General features: G+C 47.6%; 1 long non-coding RNA gene across 1 annotated transcript; it reads right to left on the reverse strand.

Annotated features, from left to right (window-relative positions):
* Positions 1-7,837: 7,837 nt before the first annotated feature.
* LOC138356966 (uncharacterized) lies at positions 7,838-9,602 on the reverse strand. The gene is made up of 3 exons (XR_011224736.1): positions 9,445-9,602; positions 9,160-9,341; positions 7,838-7,946 (listed from the first exon to the last, which is right to left on the reverse strand). It is a non-coding gene; the product is annotated as an uncharacterized lncRNA (long non-coding RNA).
* Between the last annotated feature and the right edge of the window lie 11,022 nt (positions 9,603-20,624).

The raw sequence follows: 20,624 nt of genomic DNA on the forward strand, positions 1-20,624 counted from the left end.
GAAGACCTCCTGGAATCTCTTGTTGAGTTCTTCACACACCTCCTTGTTATTCTTTGTGTATCTGTTCTCCCCTTTTTCAGTTTCATCACTTGTTCCTTCACTGCTGTTTTCCTCCTGATGTGGCTGTGGAGCAGCTTTGGTTGGGTCTTGGCTTTACTCGCGATGTCATTTTCATACTGTCTCTCTGCTTCCCTCCTCACTCTGAGGTACTCATTTCTGGCCCTCTGGTATCTCTCCCTACTCTCCGGTGTTCTGTTATTTCTGTAGTTTCTCCATGATCTTTTACTCAGTTGCTTCGCTACCTTACATTCCTGGTTGAACCATGGATTTTTGCTGTGGGTATGGTGCTGTGGGTATGGTGCTGTGGGTATAGGGCTGTACTTACTGTTATGTTCCCAGGTAGCTTGTAAAACGAGTCTACCCCATGTGAGAGTTATTCACCAAACCAGACCCAACCGAGAGGTCAAAGGAAATATAATGTGAGTATATATTAAATACTTGGCAGAGGTTGATGAGTTTAAAAGCATGGGCAGTGGATAAATATGTAAATAAGTGAATTGACATGAGATGTCGAGATTTTTGCTGACAAGGTATGAGACTCGCTGGTGACTCGAGCGGCAGAAATCGTGAGGGAAGGTTGTGCTGTGTTGGGCTCCTGACAAAGAAGAACCCCCTAATTGATAAACCTTCAAGAGGAAGGAAGTGAGCAGACGCTTCGATTGTGGAATCAGTCTGGAAACGTGTGGACTCAAGTCGTGGACTGCAGGGAGAGTTGTGAAGCAGTCCAGAGGCATTTTCGTAGGTTGCCTGTGCGAGCGCTCTGTCCAGCGTCAGGGCATGAGCGCCCTCAAGTCGGAAATTCTGTGGTAAGCCTATTTAGCCAGTTGGTAGTGAGCCACTAGTGTTTGATCGTGTGCCTAGCGATCGTGGCAGGTGTTTATGTATATATAATATATATTTTATTAAGGCAGTGAGCTGAGATAAGATAGTAGATATAGAGGAACGTCCTGGAAGGCGGAGTGACGCATCCACCCTCTCCGGAGGCCAGTGGCTGACTGAGAGAGGCGGCGGCGGTTGCCAGCGAGGGCGGAGCATGGAATCGCCCGAAAAGGGGGGGGGGGGGGGGGGGGAGTTCCCCTCGCGACGTGCGAGAGTTTGAAAAAATGTCGAGTGAAGGAGACTTATTGTGTGAATATATTTAGTTATACTTCAGTAGGGAAACATTTTTATTGGCATGGCAATGAAAGTTACAGGTTTGTGTGGAGTTGATGGAACTTTGAGGCCAGAGGAGAAGTTAATGGATGGAACTTCAAGGCTGTAGGAGTGAATGTTGAACTCTGTCGAGGAGCAGCGCCCCCGTAGTGAAAGGTGAATCTCAATCTGTGAAGAGGAGCAGTGAAGTGAAGTTTCACGTGCTTCTGTGGAATCAGTAGTGGAGCATCACTGATGTTCGAGGAAAACTTCATTGTGTAGCAGTCTAGGAGAGCTGTAGAATACCCTTGTAGACAGTTCTGGGAGAATCTAGAGATATACAGGGGTAGTAAGCCAGTAGATGCAGAGCGGAGGTTCATGGTGACTTCTTACAATGTATTAGGAGAGTGCTTGCATGTCATTGGCGTGTAAGACGCAGTGGAAGGTGAGAGATTGACCATTTTTGTGTTGAATTTCTATGCAGATGTTTCTAGTGTCTCAGCCACAGGCAGGGCTTTATATATATTTTCAGGACTGATTGTGTAATATTGATGTTTTTGGTGTTAAAGCCATGGGCTGAGTTATATACATATTAGGGCTGATCGTATAGTATTATTACGTCAAGATTTAACCCCACTTGGTGAGGGAGTAATAAGTGGCAAGCCAGAAGCTGGGCAACCACTTGATAGACGGCTGGTGAAGCCAGGATATGGTATTGGATTGTTGCCAGGTTGTAGTAGCCTAGAAGGAAGGAAGGAAGGAATTATCAAGGATAAGCGCCAAGCCATTACGACTATATAGCACTGGAATGGGGTCAGGATAAGGATTTGGGATGGGACGGGGGAAAGGAATGGTGCCCCAACCACTTGGACAGTCTGGGATTGAACGCCGACCTGCATGAAGCGAGACCGTCGCTCTACCGTCCAGCCCAAGTGGTTGGTTGTAGTAGCCTAGAGTGTTGCATGCTAATGTTTATTGTTCTTATTTCAGGTACTGTGTACGTTCTTTTCTTTATTAAATGTGTATTGTCTACTGGTTTTTGATCTTGTCCTGGTGAGGCTTCCCAGAAAGCAGAAGAGAGGGAGAGCGAGAGAATCATAGCTGCGGACAGGGTGACAGAAAATACTGATTTACAAAAGGGGGATTGAGGAGATCATTCCAGACAAGGGGAGAGTGGGGAGTCACAGCGGGTCAAGTAAGGTGTGTGCACAGAACAAGGAGGCCAGTATTGGAGCCGTTCCCCCTAGACATGTGATGCTGAACCCCTCTCCGAGATCATGTAAGTAAGTAATTATCAAAAGGCAAGGTAATTATCAAAAGAAGGCACCAAACCGAAAAGGCTATGTAGCACCATCAAAGTGCGAAATAATCAGAGGGCGCTAAATATCACCAAGAATGCCAATACGAGAACAAAAACGCATAAGGCGAACGATATCAAAAGTATCCGATTCACCTAGAATTCTATCGAGGGACAAGTGACCGCGAGGGACGGTCGGAAAGCAAGACACGCTCGTCCTGGAAGTCAGGACATTCAACAAGGATATGCACAACTGTGTTAGGGATAACTCAATTCGGACAATAACGAGCAGGGCGGCGCTCCATTAAGTGACCGTGGGTTAAGCAGGTATGATCAACCCGCAGCCGTGCCAAAGCAGTTTCCCACTGCCGGTTACAGTGGTAGGAGGAAGGCCACGGGGACACACTACGTTTGAGAGTACGCAGCTTTTTACCAACCACAGAGGACCAACAACCCTGCCAACGGGCAAGAATGGAAGAATGAATAACAGGATAAAAGTCGGAATAAGGAATACTTTTACTGGAGATGGGACAAGAACGGATAGCTTCCTTAGTGGCAGCATCCGCACGCTCATTGAAAGAAACACCAATATGGCTGGGAACCCAGCAAAACTGATTTAAATTTACTAGAAATAAGAAACAGCCAATGTTGAATCTCGATGACCACCGGATGGACAGGATTAAAGGACCCTAGAGCCATGAGGGCACTACGAGAGTCAACTACAACCACAGGAGGAATGAGAATGAGAAAGCAAGAGACGAAGAGCATAGAGAATAGCATGAAGTTCTGCCGAAAAGACGCTATCCTCCGAAGGGAGGCGACACATATAAGTACGGTCAGGAAAAACAACAGAGTAGCCCACACCGTCCGCAGACTTAGACCCATCAGTGAAAATGGAAATAGAGTGGGTGTGCGAAGAAAAGTGCTCAAGGAAGAGGCTTTTCAGAATAGTAGGAGGGGTAAAGGCTTTAGTAATACAAGTCAAGGACGTACACAACTTGGGAAGGGGGACTCTCCACGGAGGTAAGGAAGTAACAATACGAGGAGAAACATTAGATATATAAACAGAAAGAGAATCCTGTAAGCGAGATAACCGGACTGAAAGTGGGAGACAATGAAGAGGAACAGGAACCACAGGAGGAGGAAAAGTCAATGCACGATAGAGGCGAGAGGAAGGATGTTGTAAGGACCGCGCAAGATAGCGAAGACAGTAGCGATCACGGCGGTCCTGAAGAGAGAGAAAGCCAGTGTCAACATACAAACTAAGGGCGGGAGTCAAACGAAAGGCACCAGAGCTGAGACACAACCCAGTATGGTGCAAAGCATCAAGACGGCGAAGAGTAGAAGGAGAAGCAGAAGAGTATGCAGGGCAACCATAATCGAGTTTAGACAGGACGAGAGAGGAGTGCAAATAGAGGAGCGTGCGTCTATCCGCTCCCCAAGAAGTATGGGACAAAATCTTAAGGAGGTTAAGGGCCTTAGAGCATTCAACTCGGAGGTAAGAGATATGGGCTGACCAAGACAAACGAGTGTCAAAGACTAACCCCAAAAGCTTCGCGGAATCCCTGTACACAATGGGATGACCATAAAGCGCCAAAGAGGGACGAAGAACGACATGCTTCCGAGTAAAAGTCATAGCACAAGTCTTAGACGCAGAGAACTAAGCCATGATCGGTGGCCCAAGACGACACTGCATCAATCGCAAGTTGAAGCCGCTGTTGAAGGAGAGGTGAATCATCACCCCGACAGCAAAGGGAAAGATCATCAACATAGAGAGCAGAGAAGACGCCAGAAGGAAGAGAGGAAAGAACACCGTTGAGGGCAACTAGAAAAAGAGTAGTGCTCAGAACACTACCCTGGGGTACCCCCTCATACTGCTGAAAAGGGGCAGAGAGAGCAGTACCAAGCCGCACACGAAAGGAACGACGAGAGGAAGCTCCTGAGGAAGAGATGGAGGTTCCCACGAAGGCCAAAAGAATGAAGTTGAGACAGAATATGATATCGCCAGGTAGTGTCGTAAGCCTTTTCCAGGTCAAAAAGGACGGCAACAACGGAGGTCTTCGCAGCAAAAGCAGTACGAATATAGACCTCCAAGTTCACCAGGACATCTGTTGTGCTGCGGCACTTGCGAAAACCAAATTGAGAAGGAGAGATTTGGCGATAGTGCTCTAAGAACCACATCAAACGAACGTTGACCATACGTTCAACGTATGGCAAAAGGAGAAAAAAGTGACAAGGATAGGAAAATGGTCACTGCCATGGAGGTCATCAAGGACTCGCCACCCAAAAATCTAAGGAAAGGGATGACGAGCACAGAAAGATCGAGACAAGAAAGGGAGCGAGTTCGAGAGTCCAAATGAGTGGGCTCACCAGAATTAAGAAGGGACAGAGAAGAGAGGATGAAAGGTTCAAGGAGGCGACCCCGGGTGTTTGTCATCACATCACCCCAAAGGGCATGACGACAATTGAAATTGAAATAAGTTTATTGAGGTAAAAAATACACACAAAGGGATGAAAATTGAAATCAGCCAGCAGGAGCACAGGCTCCAGCAAGGAGTCTAGGAGGTGTTTAAGATCGGGAAGAGAAAGTGGGACAGTGGGGGGTAGATAAATAGAACAAACCGTGTACCATCTACGCACAAAGATACGGGCGGCAGAACAGTGGAGAGGCGAGGAAAAAAGTAAGGGGACAAAGGGAACATCGGAACAAATCAAGAGAGCAGAAGAATTATGGACCCCGGGAGAGAAAAGAATAGCCACGGAAGCGACCAGGACGAGAACCAAACATCGGCTCCTGGAGACAGGCACAAAGGGGCGAAAACGTGGAAAGGAGAAGTAGGAGGTCAAGGAAATTGGCGTAAAATCCTCGGATGTTCGACTGGAGAAAAGACATCAGCAAAGAAAGAGAGGAGAGCAACAGAGAGCAAAGAAGAAACAAAGGTGAAGAAGGAACACAGCACGCTAAAAAAGCACAGAGTCAGGATCAGGGTCAGCGAAGTCAGGGTTAGGGAGCATGGGTAAACTGAGTAAAGGAGGGCAAGAAGCAGGAGGACGGACCAGAGGCGGACGAGCAGGGTCTGGAGGAGAAGGAAGGGGAGGAGGGGGGGGCAGAAAGAGGGGAGCGCACCTCCGCAAGGGCAGTAACCGAGATGGAACCAGGGGCTAAAGAAACCCCCACAGTAGGAACTGGGGGCACCACCTCCGAAGTTGGAGGGGAAGGAAGGATAGAATCAGAGATAGGGGGTGAAGAAGAAAGCGAAGCTTTCTTACCGACAGGGGAGGAGGAAGGAGAGGAGCCAGGTTTCCGCTTCTGACTCAAAGATACAGGCGTCCCAGCAGCAACGTACTGGGCAACAGACTCTAGTGTCTCGATAGGAGAAGATCGAGAGCGAGCAATACAACCATCAGGAGACCGATGGACGTCGGCCCGCACAGTCAGGCGGCGAGGAGAGCCAAGAGATGGAGGAGAAGGACGGGAAGGAGGACTATAAGTAGAGGAAATAGAAGACACAGGAGACGTGACAGACTGGGTAGAAAGAAGGGGAGCCCTAGACAGAGAACCAGGAGGGGGACCCTTCGGAACAGAACGGAGGGAAACAGGGGAGGTGGGTGTGTCCGGGTCTAAGGCTCGGAAACGGTTGTGAGACCGAGAAAGGTGGGAAGGACGAGGAGAGGAAGAGCGCACCACGCGAACATAGGAGACGCCAGCGAAAGAGGGGAGACGATGAACTTGGCGCCGAGCCTCAGGAAAAGTCAAACGGTCTCGGTGCTTCAAGCCGAGGACAGCCGCCTCAAGTTTGTAGCAAATACATGCACGGGAGAAAGTAGGGTGGGCCTCACCGCAATTGAGGCAGCGGGCCTGGGAAGAAGTGCATTCTAACTTAGAGTGACCCTCGCTTCCACACAGGGGACAGAGAGAGACAGGACTAGAGCATTTGAGGGTACCATGCCCAAACCTCCAGCACTTACCGCAGAGCCTCGGAGAGGGAATATATTCCTGAACGGAGCATCTGACACCAGCAAGAATGACAGAGGGCGGAAGGGACCTACCATCAAAGGTAACCTTCACAACCCTAAGGGGCAGACGGCGATGACCACGAGGGGGACGAGTAAATGTATCCACCTGGAGTACAGAATGACCCTGAGCCTCGAGGATATGCTTGATATCATCGTGGCAGTCCTTGAGATCCCTAACACCGGTCGCAACATGGTGCGGGAGGAGAACAGTGCCAACACTGGCATTCAATCAGGCGTTCTTCGAGACCCGAACAGGGGTCTCGCCAAGGCAGGATAAGGCGGCCAAGCGGGTGGCTGCATCCTGAGAAGGAGCAGCAACGATACGGGTACCAAGACGAGTGGGGTTGAAGGTGATAGAGGCATCCACGGAATCGACAAGATGCCTATGAAGGGAAAAATAAGGAGGAGTTGAATCCAAAGGTTGGAGGTCAAAGTATTTAGTCCACGTATCAGGACCAAACAAAGCATGGAACGAAGTAGGAAGGGAAGGGAGCATACGAGAGTGGCCATGGCGGGGACGGCGATGAGAACCCTTAGAGAGAGACGGGTCGAAAGGTGCAGTAATCACAAGAAAGGATGGAGCCGTGCAAGGGGACGAGACAGTCACCACAGCAGGCTTGGGGCTCGACCCAACCACAGAGGAGGGAGGGGAGCAGGGAGGAAGAGTCCGGTCTGGGCCGAAACCGGGTCCCGTAGCGGGAGCTACAGATCCCGGTCTTCCAGGACGGTCCGACTCAGGGGCCTGGTCGCCCACTCCGTGAGCCTGGGTAATAGAAGGCAAGTCGTTATCCATACAGCAAACCAAACAAAAGAGATGGGACCTGGAACCAAGGGATACCACTTACCAGGGCAGCCAGGGAGGCCGAGCGCGGGCCTGTGCAGGAAGGGCGTGTCGTCCCCAGCGGTGCTCTCCTTTTTAACAGGGGAGTCCTACTTTGTTCATTCTCCTACACTGGTGCTAAGACCCCAGTCCCTCTATCGCCCCAGCCTGGACACCCAACCATCCGCTCAGGGCGGCCTCTCACAGGCGACCCCTCCAGCGGGCGGTCCGATGGCTCACAAGGCCCCTACGTGATGCCCTTCAGCACGTACACCACCCAAAGAGGGGGCAGGAGAGGGGGCACAGGCAACCCACACCGATCCCAGGGAGGTGTACGTGAGCCCCTCACCACGGCAAGGAGGCACCACGGAGGCGTAGTAATGAAGAAAACCTTGTCAAACTTTTTATAGCTTTATTATTGATGTTAGAGTTAACTACGGGCATTTGTTGAATTCTAATCAATTCCCTTACCTCAAACCTTAAGTATTTCAACAGGAAAATTTAAAAGTACAATTAGTAGACATTTATTCAAGAAATCACAGAAAGTGTTCCATCACTAGAAGATTGTACAGAATGTAAGCAGCCACCAGAGTCCTTGGTTAGAGTCTTTAGTACCTAAACCTGAAAAAAAAATTTAGGATCATTAAACAAAATTGAATAATTTAAAAAAATCAGTAACAATAACTACAAGTGGTAGATCGCCATGCAGGAACTCTTTCCCATTGTTCCTGTGGGAATTTGTAAGCCTTCACTTTCCTGCCACGGAATCAGTTACTTTCTTCACATTTCAAGTAACTAGATTTCATGGCCTCTTGTACCCAGATACTACCGCAAACATTTAAGTTTATGTACGTTTATTTTTGTAGGTAAAAAACTGCACGTACTCTTTTACATAACAGGTTAGTCAGTTTTTACGTTATGGCAGAAGCTAACAGTCAAACTCAAGGCGAGTTAGTAACTTTGTTAAAAGCTTTGCAAGCGTAAACACTAACCAAGATTTTAATTATTCTGTTTTGTTCTCCAGGTATCAGACTGATCTATGCTATCTAGTAGCGTCTTCAGAGGATTTAAGATTTTTTTTTTAAAAACCTGGTAATCTTTCCGAGCAATTATCCTTATGCATTTTAAGATGCAAATGCAGTAGCTGGCTCAATGCAGGTATCCTAGACAGTATTAACAGTAATCTGGTAATTACTCTAGATATGCTAAGTAAATGTATGTGAAACTTTACCAAAAACAAATTTCAGTCCTAAGAGTTTCATTAGGTTGGATTAAAAAAAAAGTAAAAAAAAAATTAAGCAGTCATTTCTTCAAAGATCTCAATGCTTTAATTTTTCTGGCATTAAAGATAAAGAATCAAATTAAAGTTACTAAACTGTCGATAGCGAGATTAATAGTCCGTGGAGGTTCTGCATGGATGTAAATCTCAGCACCTATATCTAAACTGAATTTTAGAAGAAATTTTAGAAGAAACTTTAGACTAAACAGCAATTTTTGCCGTTTGGGAAAGCTAAAAAATTCTGGCGAGGACAAAGTTTTAGTCCCAACTGTAATACTCATCCAGTAACATATGCACGAAGTTTATCAGAAGATAAAAACAAGCAGTGCATTACGTACAAGGTTTGAATACATAGGGTGTTAAAGACTCGCTACAAACACCCCCTCATAGATGGTTGGGATCATTAATTAATTGGTGCGTGGATGAGTCAGAGGGGAAACGGATGAGCGAATGAGTGAACTTCGTAAATGTTTACACGTAATGTACACATTTACGAAGTTTGTACCATAAACAACTTCATAAATTTTAAGATACAGGAACTATTCGTGTCCGCACCTGTGTCTACCATAGAGCCCGTCGTCGTAGTACTGTTGATAACCGTGGCCGTACGTGGGACGATACCCGTAGTTGTCCTGGTAGTAACCTTGGCCATACATTGGCTGGTACCCACGATCATGCCAATATTGGGCCGTCGAGAAATGTAGTAGAGCCATGAGCACCAGCAGGAGAACCAGGCTCTGAAAACAACGTTTTAGTTAAACTTCAAATCCATAAAATTTCAAAATAAACTATTAATACACGTTAATTGTTCCGAATAATTTAAAGTTATAATACACTTACGACACAATGCATAGTAAACATGTTGAATACACAGACAACACTGAGAGTCTCCCAAGCTGTACTGACGCTCCACAGCCAAGTGACCCGGTTATATATGCTCCGCCAACACAAGCGGGACCCCGAACAAGCCAGGCTAATGTTGGCTCCAGTCGTCTCGTTTATGAGGGTCGAAACCTCGACCACACGTCTCCACAAACCAACCAATGGTATTCAGTCATAGGCAAACAAGGCAGTCAACACCTGTCGGTTCCTCGTTGAGATGTTGGACCCATTATCTGCCCACATGTTCCCATTCCCCATTGACTCTCCAAACTTGTTAGTGGGAAGAACCATGCACTCCAAGTTTACAGTTTAGTGAGTTACCAAATGTATACTTCCCAGTATCGGGCCGAGTAACATTGATGTTCCCAAAATAATGAGGAGGTAATGAGGGAAGGAACAAACTGAGGGAAGAGCCTCTCCCAGGTCAACTCTCCCATGAGGGACTCACAGAGGGAGTGCCTCACCCAGGTCAACTCTCCCATGAGGGACTCACAGAGGGAGTGCCTCACCCAGGTCAACTCTCCCATGAGGGACTCACAGAGGGAGTGCCTCTCCCAGGTCAACTCTCACATGAGGGACTCACAGAGGGAAGAGCCTCTCCCAGGTCAACTCTTCCATGAGGGACTCACAGAGGGAGTGCCTCTCCCAGGTCAACTCTCCCATGAGGGACTGGCAGTAACAACACTTGCTAGGTAATTGTACATTCTCAAGATTTGTTCAAGCCAGTTGGTATTAGGAAGAATGTCACAACAGCCTGGCTGATCCTGAACACCAATGTCACACATTACACAAGAGTTGACGACGCTTCTCTCAGTCCTTGTCTTGATAACTGGTCCCCGGAGACCAAGTGTGGGTATGGTGCTGTGGGTATGGTGCTGTGAGTATGGTGCTGTAGGTATGGTGCTGTGGGTATGGTGCTGTAGGTATGGTGCTGTGGGTATGGTGCTGTGAGTATGGTGCTGTAGGTATGGTGCTGTGGGTATGGTGCTGTAGGTATGGTGCTGTGGGTATGGTGCTGTGGGTATGGTGCTGTGGGTATGGTGCTGTAGGTATGGTGCTGTGGGTATGGTGCTGTAGGTATGGTGCTGTGGGTATGGTGCTGTGGGTATGGTGCTGTAGGTATGGTGCTGTGGGTATGGTGCTGTAGGTATGGTGCTGTGGGCATGGTGCTGGGGGTATGGAGCTATGGGTATGGTGCTGTAGGTATGGTGCTGTGGGTATGGTGCTGTAGGTATGGTGCTGTGGGTATGGTGCTGTGGGTATGGTGCTGTAGGTATGGTGCTGTGGGTATGGTGCTGTAGGTATGGTGCTGTAGGTATGGTGCTGTGGGTATGGTGCTGTAGGTATGGTGCTGTAGGTATGGTGCTGTGGGTATGGTGCTGTGGGTAAGATGCTGTAGGTATGGTGCTGTGGGTATGGTGCTGTGGGTATGGTGCTGTAGGTATGGTGCTGTGGGTATGGTGCTGTGGGTATGGTGCTGTAGGTATGATGCTGTAGGTATGGTGCTGTAGGTATGGTGCTGTGGGTATGGTGCTGTAGGTATGGTGCTGTGGGTATGGTGCTGTAGGTTTGGTGCTGTGGGTATGGTGCTGTGGGTATGGTGCTGTGGGTATGGTGCTGTGGGTATGGTGCTGTAGGTATGATGCTGTAGGTATGGTGCTGTAGGTATGGTGCTGTGGGTATGGTGCTGTAGGTATGGTGCTGTGGGTATGGTGCTGTAGGTATGGTGCTGTGGGTATGGTACTCTGGGTATGGTGCTGTAGGTATGGTGCTGTGGGTATGGTGCTGTAGGTATGGTGCTGTGGGTATGGTGCTGTGGGTATGGTGCTGTAGGTATGGTGCTGTAGGTATGGTGGTGTAGGTATGGTACTGTGGGTATGGTGCTGTGGGTATGGTACTGTGGGTATGGTGCTGTAGGTATGGTGCTGTAGGTATGGTGCTGTGGGTATGGTGCTGTAGGTATGGTGCTGTGGGTATGGTGCTGTAGGTATGGTGCTGTAGGTATGGTGCTGTGGGTATGGTGCTGTGGGTATGGTGCTGTGGGTATGGTGCTGTGGGTATGGTGCTGTAGGTATGGTGCTGTAGGTATGGTGGTGTAGGTATGGTAATTACCTAAGTAATTACCTAAGTGTAGTTACAGGATGAGAGCTACGCTCGTGGTGTCCCGTCTTCCCAGCACTCTTTGTCATATAACGCTTTGAAACTACTGACGGTCTTGGCCTCCACCACCTTCTCCCCTAACTTGTTCCAACCGTCTACCACTCTGTTTGCAAAAGTGAATTTTCTTATATTTCTTCGGCATCTGTGTTTAGCTAGTCTATATCTATGACCTCTTGTTCTTAAAGTTCCAGGTCTCAGGAAATCTTCCCTATCGAATATCAATTCCTGTTACTATTTTGTATGTAGTGATCATATCACCTCTTTTTCTTCTGTCTTCCAGTTTTGGCATATTTAATGCCTCTAACCTCTCCTCGTAGCTCTTGCCCTTCAGTTCTGGGAGCCACTTAGTAGCATGTCTTTGCACCTTTTCCAGTTTGTTGATGTGCTTCTTAAGATATGGGCACCACACAACCGCTGCATATTCTAGCTTTGGCCTAACAAAAGTCGTGAACAATTTCTTTAGTATATCGCCATCCATGTATTTAAAAGCAATTCTGAGATTAGAAAGCGTGGCATAGGCTCCTCGCACAATATTCTTTATGTGGTCCTCAGGTGATAGTTTTCTATCTAGAACCACCCCTAGATCTCTTTCTTTATCAGAATTCTTTAAAGATTTCTCACATAATATATAGGTTGTGTGGGGTCTATGCTCTCCTATTCCACATTCCATAACATGGCATTTATTAACATTAAATTCCATTTGCCAAGTGGTGCTCCAGATACTTATTTTGTCCAGGTCATCTTGAAGGGCATGACAATCATCTAAGTTTCTTATCCTTCCTATTATCTTAGCATCATCAGCAAACATGTTCATATAATTCTGTATGCAAACTGGTAGATCATTTATGTAGACAATAAACATCACTGGTGCAAGAACTGAACCCTGTGGTACTCCAGTTGTGACATTTCTCCTGTCCGATACATTGCCTCTGATCACTGCCCTCATTTTTCTATCAGTCAGAAAATTTTTCATCCATGTTAGAAGCGTACCTGTCACCCCTCCAATATTTTCCAGTTTCCAGAACAACCTCTTACGTGGAACTCTGTCAAAAGCCTTTTTTTAGGTCCAGATAGATGCAGTCAACCTAACCATCTCTTTCCTCTAATATCTCTGTGGCTCGATCATAGAAACTGAGTAAATTCGATACACAGGATCTTCCAGATCGAAAACCATACTGTCTGTCTGATATTATATCATTTCTTTCCAGGTGTTCTACCCATTTAGTTTTAATTATTTTTTCCAATATTTTAACTATTACACTTGTCAATGATACCGGTCTATAATTAAGGGGGTCTTCCCTGCTTCCACTTTTGTAGATTGGAACTATGTTAGCCTTTTTCCACACATCAGCTACAACTCCTGTAAACAGGGATGCCTGAAAAATCAGTTGAAGAGGAATGCTGAGCTCAGGTGCACATTCTCTCAGAACCCATGGTGAAACTCCATCTGGACCAACTGCCTTGTTCTTATTTAGCTCCTTGAGCATTTTTTCCACTTCGTCTCTAGACACCTCTATGTGCTCTATGTTGTTCTCTGGAATTCTTATTGTATCTGGTTCCCTGAAGATTTCATTTTGTACAAACACACTTTGGAACTTTTCGTTTAATGTTTCACACATTTCCTTTTCATTTTCCGTGAATCTATTTCCCATTTTCAACCTCTGTATCATCCTTTACCTGCAATTTGTTGTTTATGAATTTATAGAATAGACCTGGTTCTGTTTCACATTTGTCTGCAATCCCTTTTTCAAAATTTCTTTCTGCCTCTCTCCTCACTGCCATGTAGTTGTTTCTCGCATCTTTGTATCGCTGGTATGTTTGGGGGTTTGGCCTCTTCCTGTATTGATTCCATTTTTGTGTCTTTTGGTCTCTGGCCCTCTCGCAATTTCTGTTGAACCAATCCTGTTTCCTAGTTCTGCTTCTCTGTTTTGGTATAAATTTTTTTGTGCCTTTATCATATATTTCACAAAACTTGACATACATCTCATTCACTTCCTTGCCTAGCAACAAGTCTGTCTAATTATACCCACTAAAAAAAATTCTAAGGTTGCCATAATGTCCTCTCCTAAAGTCAGGTTTTTCAATTGCATCAACCTTCATATTTTCTTCCAGATTATAACGCATTGCATACTTTATTCCCAAAAAGACATGGTCACTTTTACCCAAGGGAGGAAGGTACTGAATGTCAAATATTTCTTCCTCCTTCCTGGTAAATATCAAATCTAGCATGGAGGGAACGTCCCCTTCCCTCATCCTCGTAGCTTGTTTAACATGTTGATACAAGAATGTTTCCAGGATGAGGTCTACAAATTTACAGGTCCAGAAATCTTCTGTTTTAGCTTCATATGCTTCCCAGTCTATGGCTTTCAAGTTGAAGTCGCCGACTATCAACAGTCGTGAACTATCGTTATCCACTCTCGCTATGATCTCTCTCATTATTGTTATAAGACCTTCTCTTTTACTATCCTTTGACCATGTGCTGCTTAGCGGTGGACTGTATGCATTTATGATCATTAGTTAATCATCCTCATGGCAGATCTCTAGTGCTATTATATCAACTTCTTGTGGATTGGCAGTCATTATTTCATTCACCTTTAGGTGTTCTTTCACCAGCACAGCAACGCCACCGCCTTTCCTAATTTTTCTGTCCCGTCTCCAAATTGAGTAGCCCCTTGGGAATATGACTTCATTTAAAATAACATCTTCAAGTTTTGTCTCCATAAGTGCAACAATGTCTGGTGTCTGCAGCTGTATTACATCACTTAACTCCAGTATCTTCGATCTTACTCCATCTATGTTGGTGTATGCAATCTTCAGGAACTTCTTATTTTTCACTCCCCCTTTCTCTAATGATTTTGTTGGTTTGCCTTTATGTACCACTTTACTGGTCTGCCTACCCCTATCACTTTGTAGAAAAAAGAATTGATTTCTTCTTCATTCCTGCTCTCATTTAAACGTTTTGTCTCGGCGAGGTTCAGTTTCAGCTTCTCTCTATCTTCTTTTGAAAGATCTCGTCCTAACGACCACACTTTCCCATCCTCATCACTTTGTAATTTTCTAGCATTCCTTAGTACTTCTTCCATCTGTTTGGCATCATTTAGGGTGATCCTCAAAGGTCGATCTTTCCCTGTAGGTATGGTGCTGTAGGTATGGTGCTGTGGGTAAGATGCTGTAGGTATGGTGCTGTAGGTATGGTGCTGTGGGTAAGATGCTGTAGGTATGGTGGTGTAGGTATGGTGCTGTGGGGTATGTGTTGTGAGTATGGTGCTCTCGGCATGATGCTGTGGGTATGGTATTATGGGTATAGTGCTAAAGATATTGTGTTGTATGTACAGTGCTGTGGGTATGGTGCTGTGGGTATAGTGTTGTAGGTATGGTGCTGTGGGTATAGTGTTGTAGGTATGGTGCTGTAGTTACCTAGTTACCTAGTTGTGCTTGCGGGGGTTGAGCTCTGGCTCTTTGGTCCCGCCTCTCAACTGTCAACCAACTGGTGTACTGGTTCCTGAACCTATTGGGCTCTATTATATATACACTTGAAACTGTATATGAAGTCAGCCTCCACCACATCACTGCCTAATGCATTCCATTTATCAACTACTCTGACACTGAAAAAATTCTTTCTAATGTCTCTATGGCTCATTCGGGCACTCAATTTCCACCTGTGTCCTCTAGTGTGTGTGCCCCCTGTGTTAAATAATCTGTCTTTATCTACCCAATCAATTCCTTCGAGAATCTTGTATGTGGTGATCATGTCCTCCACCTAAGTTTTCTGTTTTCCAGCGACGTGAGGTTCCCGTGGTCTCTCCTCGTAGCTCATACCCTTCAGTTCGGGAATTAGTATGGTGGCCAATCTTTGAACCTTTTTTAAAGTTTACTCTTATGCTTGACTAGATATGGACTCCATGCTGGAGCCACATACTTTAGGATTGGTCTGACATATGTGGTATACAAAGTTCTGAAAGATTCCTTACACAAGTTTCTAAAGGCCGTTCTTATGTTGGCCAACCTGGCAAATACCGCTGATATTATCATCTTTATATGGGCTTCAGGGGACAGGTCTGGCGTGATAATCTCCAGGTCTTTCTCTCTGACTTGAAGTATTTCATCTCTCAAATAATACCTTGTATCTGGTCTCCTGCTCCCTACACCTATCTTCATTACATTACACTTGCTTAGGTTAAACTCTAAAATCCATTTGTTCGACCATTCCTTCAGGTTGTCCAGATCTTTTTGAAGCCTCAAGCTGTCCTCCTCGGTTTTAATCCTTCTCATAATTTTGGCGTCGTCAGCAAACATTGAGAGGAATGAGTCTATACCCTCTGGAAGATCATTTACGTATGTCAGAAACAGGATAGGTCTAAATACAGAGCCCTGTGGGACTCCACTGGGATTTTACACCAGTCTGAGGTCTCACCCTTCACTGTAACTCTCTGCTTCCTATTGCTTAGGTACTCCTTTATCCACTGGAGCGCCCTACCAGTTACTCCTGCCTGTCTCTCCAGCTTATGTACCAGCCTCTTATGAGGTACTGTGTCAAAGGCTTTCCGACTGTCCAAGAAAATGCAGTCCACCCATCCTTCTCTTTCTTGATTAATCTGTCACCTGATCGTAGAATTTTATTAAGCCTGTAGGACTTACCCTCCCTGAATCCATGTTGATGGGTTGTCACAAAGGTCCCTTCTCTCCAGATGTGTTACTAGGGTTTTTTTCTCACGATCTTCTCCATCACCTTGCATGGTATACAAGTTAAGGACACTGGCCTGTAGTTCAGTGTCTCTTGTCTGTCACCCTTTTTGTATATTGGGACTACATTAGCAGTCTTCCATATTTCTGGTAGGTCTCCCATCTCCAGTAACCTACTATACACTATGGAGAGTAGCCATCAAAGTGCTCCTGCACACTCTTTAAATACCCATGGTGAGATTTCGTCCGGCGCAACAACCTTTCTTACGTCCAGCTCGAACAGATGCCTCTTGACCTCATCTCTTGTAATTTCGAAACTTTTCAAGGCCGCTTGGTTTACTGCCACCTCTCCTAGCGCCGTGACCTCACCTCATTCTATTGTGAAGACTTCCTGGAACCTCTTGTCGAGTTTTTCATACACCTGTTATTCTCTGTGTACCTGTCTTCACCCGTTCTAAGTCTCATCACCTGTTCGTGCACTGCTGTTTTCCTCCTGATGTGACTGACTGATGTGGGTATGGTGCCATGGGTATGGTGCCGTGGGAAGTGTTACGCGTTTATTAATACGAGTATGTTACTATGAGTATAGTGATGTAGGTATATTCTAACACTAGCTGTACCCGGCCACGCATTGTTATGGCTCAGCAACGCGCGTGTGTTGCTGAGCCACAGCAACCTTCCCCTGTCTCCAAGTCCTCCCCACTATTCCCCCTTCCCCCATCCTCCCAACCATTCCTCACTCTCCCGACCCCTCGTCCTCCCAACCTTTCTCCGTTTCCCCGTCCCCTCTTCCTCCCCACCATTCCCCCCACCCCCGTCCCTTTGTCCTCCCCACCATCCAAAACTCCAGCCCCCCCTCGTCCACCTTCCCATTCCCCGCTCCACTGTCCCCTCGTCCTCCCCCACCATCTCCCACTCCCCTGTCCCCTTGTCCTTCCCACTATTCTCCATTCCCCTGTCCCCTCTACGAGGGGTTTTTTACTCAAAAAAACACGAGCAGCAGAACAATGGATAGGCGATGGAAACAGTAGGGGGACGAAGGGAATATCAGTACGAATCAAGAAACCAGTAGAGTTATAGGCCCCAGATGGGGGGGGGGAGAACAAAAGGAGTAACCAGGAAAGTGACCAGGACGAGCACCAACCCTCGGCTCCTGGAGACAAACACAAAGTGGTGAAAACTGTGTAATCAGAAGTTGGAGTTCATGGAAGTTGGCATAAAATCCACGAATATTCCATTGAAGAATAGACATTATCAAAAAGAGAAAGGACAGCAACAGAGAACAATGAAAAACAAAAGTAAAGAAGAACACAGTATATTAAAGAAGTTCAGGATCAGGATCAGGACCAGCAAAATCAGGGTTAGGGGGCATGGGTAAACTTAGTAAGGATGGAGGGAAGGGAGCGGGAGGACAGACCAGAGGTAGACGGACGGGGTCTGGAGGAGGGGGAGACAACCGAGAGGGGCTGTCAAGGACAGCAGGAGGATTGGGGGCAGAAACCAGGGAGCGCACCTCAGCAAGGGCAGCAACCGAGAGGGAATCGGGGGCATTTGAAACCTCCATAGCTGAGATAAGGGGGCCCCGACCACCGAAATAGGAGGAGACGTAGCGATAGAGTCAGAGTTGGGGGGCGAGGAAGAAAGTGATGCCTTCTTACTCGCTGGGGGAGGAGGAAGAAGAGAAGCCAGGCTTACGTTTCTGACTCAAAGAGACAGGTGTTCCAGCAACAACGTACTGGGCAACAGACTCAGTGGTCTCGGCAGGACAAGAAGAATAGGAGTGAACAATATGAAGATTGCTGGGAGGATGATGAACATCAGCATGGACAGACAGGCGGCGTGGAGGGCCAAAATATTGTGGGCAGGGTTGGGAAGGAGGATCGGGGGGGGGGGGGAGAAGGAAAAGAAGACACAGGAGACATGGCGGATAGGGTAGGAAGGAGGGGAAACTCCAGAAGGAGAATCAAGACGGAGACCTTCTGGGACAGAACGTAAAGGAACTGGGGAGGTTGTGGTGGGCGTGTCCGGGTCCTAGGCCTGGAAACGGTTGCGGGACTGAGGAAGGAGGGAAGGACGAGGAGAGATAGAAGGCAACACGTGAGCATAAGATATGCCAGTGAAAGGGGTGGAGATGGGACTTGGCGTCTCGCTTCAGGAAAAGTCAAACGATCTCTGTGTTTCAAGAAGAGGACTACTTCCTTAAGCTTGTAGTGGATACACATGCGGGAGAAGGTAGGGTGGGCCTTACCGCAAATGAGGTAGCAAGCCTGGGGAGATGAGCAATCTGTCTTAGAGTGGCTATCGTCCCCACACATGGGGCATAGAGAAACAAGACTTGTGCATTTGAGGGACACCGTGCCCGAACTTCCAGCACATATTACAAAGTCTAGGAGAGCGGATGTACTCCTGAACAGAGCACCTGGCACCAGCAAGAATGATAGAGGGTGGAAGGGACCTACTATCGATGATGATTTTCACAACTCGAAGGGGCTGACAGCGGCGACCACGAAGGGGTCGAGTGACGTGTTCACCTCGAGGACAAGATGGCCTAGGGCTTCCAGGATATGTTTAATATCCTCATGGCATTCTTTTACGTCCCTAACATCAGTTGCAACATTGTGCGGGAGGAGAACAGTGCCAACACTGGCACTTAACCGAGTGTTTTTGGAGACCCGAACAGGGGTCTCCCCAATGCAGGAAAATGCAGCTAAGCGGGTAGCTGTATTCAGTTAAGGAGCAGCGACGACATGTGTACCTAAACGGGTGGGCAGAATCAATAAGGAGCACCGCCCTGCTCCTTATTGTCCTAATTGCATTGTCCCTCTTACGGTCGTGCATGTCCTTCTTGAATGTCCTGACTTCCAGGACTAGCGTGTGTCTTGCTTTCCGACCGCCCCTCGCGGTCGCCTGTCCCTCAATGGAATTCTTGGTGATTCGGATACTTTTGATATCGTTCGCCTTATGCGTTTTTGTTCTCGTATTGGCATCCTTGGTGATATTTAGCGCCCTCTGATTATTCCGCACATTTGATGGTGCTACATAGCCTTCCCGGTTTGGTGCCTTCTTTTGATAATTCACCTCCGTGGTGCCTCCTTGCTGTGGTGAGGGGCTCACGTACACCTCCCTGGGACCGGTGTGGGTTGCCTGTGCCCCCTCTCCTGCCCCCTCTTTGGGTGGTGTACGTGCTGAAGAGCACCATGTAGCGGCCTTGTGAGCCATCGGACCACCCGCTGGAGGGGTCGCCTGTGAGAGGCCGCCCTGAGTGGATGGTTGGGTATCCAGGCTGGGGCGATAGGGGGACTGGGGTCTTAGCACCAGTGTGGGAGAATGAACGAAGTAGTAGGACTTCCCTGTTGAAAAGGGAGAGCACCGCTGGGGACGACACACCCTTCCTGCACTGGCCCGCGCTCGGCCTCCCTGGCTGCCCTGGTAGGTGGTATCCCTTGGTTCCAGGTACCATCCCTTATATATTGGTTTGCTGTATGGATAACGACTTGCCTTCTATTACCCAGGCTCATGGGGTGGGCGACCAGGCCCCTGAGTCGGACCGTCCTGGAAGACCGGGATCTGTAGCCCCCGCTACGGGACCTGGTTTCGGCCCAGACCGGACTCTTCCTCCCTGCTCCCCTCCCTCCTCTGTGGTTGGGTTGAGCCCCAATTCTGCTGTGGTGACTGTCTCGTCCCATTGCACGGCTCCATCCTTTCTTGTGATTACTGCACCTTTCGACCCGTATCTCTCTAAGGGTTCTCATCGCCGTCCCCGCCATGGCTGCTCTCATATGCTCCCTTCCCATCCTACTTCGTTCCTTGCTTTGTTTGGTCCTGATACGTGGACTAAATACTTTGACCTCCTACCTTTGGATTCAACTCCTCCTGATGATTTTTCCCTTCATAGGCATCTTGTCGATTCCGTGGATGCCTCTATCACCTTCAACCCCACTCGTCTTGGTACCCGTATCGTTGCTGCTCCTTCTCAGGATGCGGCCGCCCGCTTGGGCGCCTTATCCTGCCTTGGCGAGACCCCTGTTCGGGTCTCGAAGAACGCCTGATTGAATGCCAGTGTTGGCAGTGTTCTCCTCCTGCACCATGTTGCGACCGGTGTTAGGGATCTCAAGGACTGCCACGAGGATATCAAGCATATCCTCGAGGCTCAGGGTCATTCTGTACTCCAGGTGGATACATTTACTCGTCCCCCTCGTGGTCATCGCCGTCTGCCCCTTAGGGTTGTGAAGGTTACCTTTGATGGTAGGACCCTTCCACCCTCTGTCATTCTTGCTGGTGTCAGATGCTCCGTT

The sequence above is a fragment of the Procambarus clarkii genome, chromosome 75 (genome assembly GCF_040958095.1).
Source record: "Procambarus clarkii isolate CNS0578487 chromosome 75, FALCON_Pclarkii_2.0, whole genome shotgun sequence".
NCBI classification, from domain to species: Eukaryota; Metazoa; Arthropoda; class Malacostraca; order Decapoda; family Cambaridae; genus Procambarus; species Procambarus clarkii.